Genomic DNA, 6,077 nt, shown 5'->3' on the forward strand with positions numbered 1-6,077 from the left:
CATTGCCTTAAATGCCATAGTCGTACTTCTTTCTGGAATATAGGCTAAGCTATGAAATCCCTAAATTTATAGGGATATTCCAGTTTTATTCATACTTTATACACATTATGCCTAATTTTAGAGAAAATCTAGGTCTCCAAATCATGATGTCAAACAGGCATACATTTGATGGAATATAGTGCTGACATCTAAGGGAATCAGATTTGATGGCTTGGTCCTAAGAATGGGAGTTTCGGGGGTTATGTCGGTGCTCTCAAATCAGAAAGAGAGCAGGTGGGGATGATACTCATCTAAAAAGGGTGGAGATGGTTGAGACCTTAAGAATTGGAAGGTGACAAGGGCCAGGCAAATGTCTAGGTCTCTAAAAACTAGCCAGGTTTTATCCCCTAAAAAAGTGATTAAATACCAATCAGTAATGAGGGCAGAAATCCATACATTTTGACTAGGAAAGGGAAACAGAGATGTAAAAAGGGGCTGTGGATCTAGAGGCCAAAGGGGAATTCAGGACTCAGATCCAGGATCTTCAACCCTGAGTTTATAGTGGGATAACAAATTTAAATCACCAGGAACAATATCTTTCTTACACATTTTATAAATAGTAGAGTGTCTCGGAGCATGTAATAAGCACTTGATGATTAATGACATGTGATTGCACTGTTAGAATCTTAAATTAAACCAGCCAATATTATTTTTAATTTCTATCTTCTCTATCGTGTTTATCCTTTAAAAGGATATTTGTATTTTCATCTTAAACATAGAAAATAGCATCATTATTTTATTTCTTCTTCCACAAAGCAGAATTTTTTCAATCTCTATGTTTAGAAAATAGTATGGATAATAATTCAGCACATTTTTCATCCATGAAAGTCTATGTACTGAATGCAATAGAATAAAATCTTACAAGTGATGAAGTGAATATATTTTTTTACATTCAATGATTATCACACTAAAATAAGTCTAGAATAAAAGAGCTTCTGAAATATATGTGTCATTTACTTCAATTTATTAATACAGAAATCTTTAGGTAGGGAGAGGACAATGACTCTGCAGCAGATTTAAGTAATAATATTTTAATCTCTCAGTGTTTTGTTTATTCAGAAAAAGTGTGTGATATATTGCTGAAACATATCTTATGTAGGAAATAAGTAGTAATGAAGTAATTTTGAAAAAACAGAACTTTTGTTTCCTAAACATTTGTGGAATATTATGCATTAGCATGGTTAAGAAGGCTATTACTAATGGTGTCAATGTTATGGCAATTTCATTTCAGACCAATTCTATGTGAGTGCAGACAAAATGTGTTCCGTAACACAGAGATTTTTTTTTTAATTTATTTCATTTTATTTTTGAGAGAGACAGAATGTGAGCTGGGGAGTGGCAGAGAGAGAGAGGCAGACAGAATCTGAAGCAGGTTTCAGGCTCTGAGCTGTCAGTGCAGAACCCGACATGGGGCTAGAACTCACAGACTGTGAGATCATGACCTGAGCTGAAGTCAGATGCCCAACCAACTGAGCCACCCAGGCACCCTATGCAGAGATGTTTTGAAGTCATAGTTGACCTTCTAAGAGTTACAGCACTGATAGAAATGGTGGAAATCCTTTATTTTCTAGACAGAAGAATGGTCTGTTTATAGGGTCCTTTAAAATATGTAAGGCACTTTCATTGTGTTTTTGTATCCAAACTGGAGAAAAATCTGGGGTAATGCTTTGTACTTATCATAGTAGTACAGAAACTGAGCTTCAGCAATTTAACTGACTTGTTTCAAGGCATACAAAATTGCAGAGCCTAGCCTCAAACAAACTCAAGTTTTCAACTCCTAAACATTACTGTCCTCTCTCCTAATAGTCTCTGTCCTCTGTCATAATAGTCTTTGTCAGAATGTTGCAGATGTAATTGGATGAAGCCTTGTGCTATGGAAAAACATGCCAACAGTTTTCTAAGTTTTTAAATAGATTTTTCAGACCAACACCATATTTTCAGTTTACCATTTTCACTTAGAGAACACAACTTGTCAAAACCATAGGTGGTGTGTGCTTCACAGGACCTCGACGGGAACATGAGGGGTGCTCTGTGTGATGGTTAGACAGGTGTTTTCAGACTGTGAAAAATCCATTAAAATTCACTATCATCTGTGCTTTTGCTGTATGTGTACCATATTGTAATAAAACTTTAAAGTGTCATTCAGTTTAATATATTTGAAAGGCAATGGGATTTATGAACATTGTATTATGCAGATTTTAGGGTTTGGAATTTTATAAGATATTGGAGCAGAAACCGTATTTGTTGTATGGTTATTTGACTCTTAAATATATTTAAAATACCTACCTCCCTCACAAGTCACTCATGCTCACACACACGCACACAGTGAAATAAAAATAATAAAAATATTATACACAGTATCAAAAAGACTTAGAATTGTTCTTGGGAGAGCACATAACTATACATCATGGACAAATCAAGAAGTAAATGCCAGAGAAATTAATGTTAGATAGAAAATTCCCAAGTTGAGCTACAAATACAAATTCAAAGGATGACGTTGAGTTCCTAACCTGAGACATGAGATGAAACATTCAGAATAAATGCCTTAAATGTTGTAATAGACATAGTTGTTCTACACCTCCAAGGATGATTTAAAATGCATTCACATATTACTGAGATATTATCTATCACATATAAGAAATTTAAGCCAAAATACCTTACTTACCAAAAAATACCTTTTGTGACAAATGTGAAACTAATGTGACAATTCAAGGTCTCAAGAAGATTTTCCCCAGTAATGAGATACTTTGATACCATCTACTGAAAAAAAAAAAAGGTAGAAAAGAAATTGCCTCAGGGTTTGAAGGCCAATCTTATTAAGAAAGAATATATATAAGATGGGCAAAACTTGTTAATTGTAGTCCTGATCTGAGATTATAATTTTAATATCACTGTTACTGACAATAAAAATTACCTTGCCTACATAGTGGTTTTGGAAATGGATGTGGTATTCAGGTTGAGGTAAAACACATGATAAAACATAGCATTTTATTTTAAATAAGAAGCAATCGTATGCATAAAGCAAAACTTGGTGCACTTGCAAAAAAGGCGATGGTCTTTTTGGTAATTCTGACCTTGTTTAGAACTGTGAGGGAAAAACATGTGGGCACAAAGCAAGCAATGAACAAATAAATATTATAAACAATATGGAAAGGTAGACCTCATTGTTTCTGGTCAATTTGAGAAGAGGAAAACTTTGTGTGAGCTCTACAGTTGAATGAGGCTAGAAAGAAATCTGAAGACCTGGTTATAGTTTTGGGGATCTTTCTTTGCTCATTTATAAATAAAGGTATCATATCACAAGGTTGTCCTAGTCTACCTAAAAGCAGAGGCTGAAAAGAATAGAAATTACAGGATCACAAGGATGTGACCAGCTTATTTTGTTCACTCTTTACTCCATCATAAATTCTTTCTAAGAAAGACATACTAAATTCAGTTGATACTATTAAGAACCAAAGTTAAGATGTGATTATTGCTATTGATGTTAGATGAGCAATGAAAGCAAAATGTCCGAGTGTCTCCAAACAACAACATCCAAGGTTACTAAATGAGATACTTTGAGTTCCTTATGCTAAGGAAACCAACAAGGTATGGACCTTGTGTCAACTTTCATATTTTCTGGAGATTAATTACTAAACGTTATGTTTCTTGCTAATGTAATATGTTTAAAAAGGAAACTAGGGGTGCCTGGGTGGCTCAGTAGGTTAACTGTCTGACTTCAGCTCAGGTCATAATCTCACAGTTTGTCAGTTCAAGACCCTGGTCGGGCTCTGTGCTGACAGCTTGGAGCCCGGAGCTAGCTTCTGATTCTGTGTCTCCCTCTCTCTCTCTCTCTCTCTCTCTCTCTCTCTCTGCCCCTCCACCACTCATGCTCTGTCTCTCTCTCTCTCTCAAAAATAAATAAACATTAAAAAAATCTTTAAAACTAAAAAAAAGAAAAAGAAAAAGAAAACTAAATTTAAACCTAAGACTATCTTTAAAAATAAACCTATTATAAAAAAAAAAGTGATGGTAAGACACATAAAAGGACTGGTATCTAAAATATACACGGAGAAATGAAAACTCAACAGAAGTAAACAACCCAATTAAAAAATAGCAAAATACTTGAACAGATACCTCATCAGCGAAGATACACAGATGACAAAGCATATGAAAAGATGATCATCATAACTGCTCATCAGGGAATTGAAAATGAAAACAAAAATGGGATGTCACTACATACCTATTAGAATAGCTAAATTCAAATATCTGACAATACAAATGCTAATAAGGATACAGAGCAACAGGAACTGTCATTCATTATTAGTGAGAATTTGAAATAGTGCAACTTCTTGGTATTTACCCAAATGAGCTGACAACTTGTGTCCACACAAAAACCTACATATGAATGCTTGTGGCGGCTTTATTCATGATTTCCAAATTTGGAAGCATTCAATAATTCAGTAAGTGAATGGACAAAAGGTGACAGATTCAAACAGTGAAATATTCTTCAGCAATAAAAAGAAATGAGCTATCCAGCCATGAAAAGATATGGAGGGATCTTAAATACATATTTCTAAGTGAAAGAAGGTAAGATGTTTTTTATTTTGTTTTTGTTTTTTGAAAAGGCTAAATAGTGTATCATTCTAACCATATATTCCAGAAAAAGCAAAACTGTGGAGACAGCAAAAATATCAATGATTGCCAGAAGTTTGGGGAAAGGGAAGGAGAAATGAAAAGGTAGAGGACAGGGGATATTTAGGGCAGGGTAACTACTCTGTATAATACTTTAATGGTGGATACATGTGATCTGTCAAAACTCATAGAACATATAGAGTGAATCCTAATGCAAACTATGGACTTTAATAATAATGTATCAGTATTGTTTCACCAGTTATAACACATTTATCACACTAATGGAACATGTTAGTTAGATGGGAAACTGTGTATGTGTGCATGGGAAGAGAGGTATATGGACCTACTGATCAATTTTTCTGTAATCCTAAAATTTCTCTAAAAAACAGTCTATTAATTTTTAAAAAGTGAGTTTTGTTATTAATAATTTGTTTCCACTATCAATTACCTCTTCCAATATTATTGACTTCACAGTTGCACAATGAACCACTCATCTGGGAGTTTTTATCAAGTCTTAAGTGGAAACTTTGGCTGAATACATTAAATATAAGCCTTAGGATATGAATTGCTGAGAAGAATATTCTAAATTATGAAGATATATTTTCTAAATTAGCAAAAGTTAAAGGGATTTTGCTTCGCCATTTTGCATGTCTCTCAAAATCATCAGTTCCACGGAAATAATATAACAATGCAAAATAATATAACAATGCAAATAGTTTTTATATCATAGCAGCTTTTGAATCATGTTTATCTTGTGTAAAGGTGAAGAGATCTATGTTATATATCTATAAATCATACACTATTGGTATTTTTATCTTTAACCATGTTGATGAAATCATTTGTATTTCCATCTAATTATAATCTTGAGGCTACATGTAAGCCTAATTTCCTCCAACACTTTTCTTCTACCAACATGTATAATAAAACATCTCGTACTTGAATATGAAGCTCTGTAGTCCACTATACATAGGGTCATAGGGAAGATATGAAGTTTCAGGCAAAGACTAGAGGTTATTTGCTGAAGGGCCTATAGCTAATAAGTGATGGCCTCAGAGCTGATATCCAAGAGGGTCTTAACTGCTATGTTCATCAGAGAGGAGGGGTTGGGCCATTACAGAGAGTGTATGGAAAGAAGGAATAGGAATGAGCTTGCGATTTCAATTAAGCGGATACAAAGGATGGAGTACATTCCTGTTTCAAAGTAGAGGTAAGACTTGTTTCGAAGGAGAGCAAGTCTAAGTTAAATTAGGAGATAATGTTAGCATCTGAAAGCGAGGAGTGCTTCAGCCTTCCCCTTCAGCCTCTTCAGCCTGGTTAGCATGTGTGTTATATTTTCTTCTTCTGTCAGCTCTTGGAGTGTAGCAAACAAAAAGAAAGACAGGAATTGTTAAAAAGCCTTTTCCAAATTCTTTCTCACCTCTATC

The sequence above is a fragment of the Panthera leo genome, chromosome B3 (assembly GCF_018350215.1).
Source record: "Panthera leo isolate Ple1 chromosome B3, P.leo_Ple1_pat1.1, whole genome shotgun sequence".
In the NCBI taxonomy this organism is placed as follows: Eukaryota; Metazoa; Chordata; class Mammalia; order Carnivora; family Felidae; genus Panthera; species Panthera leo.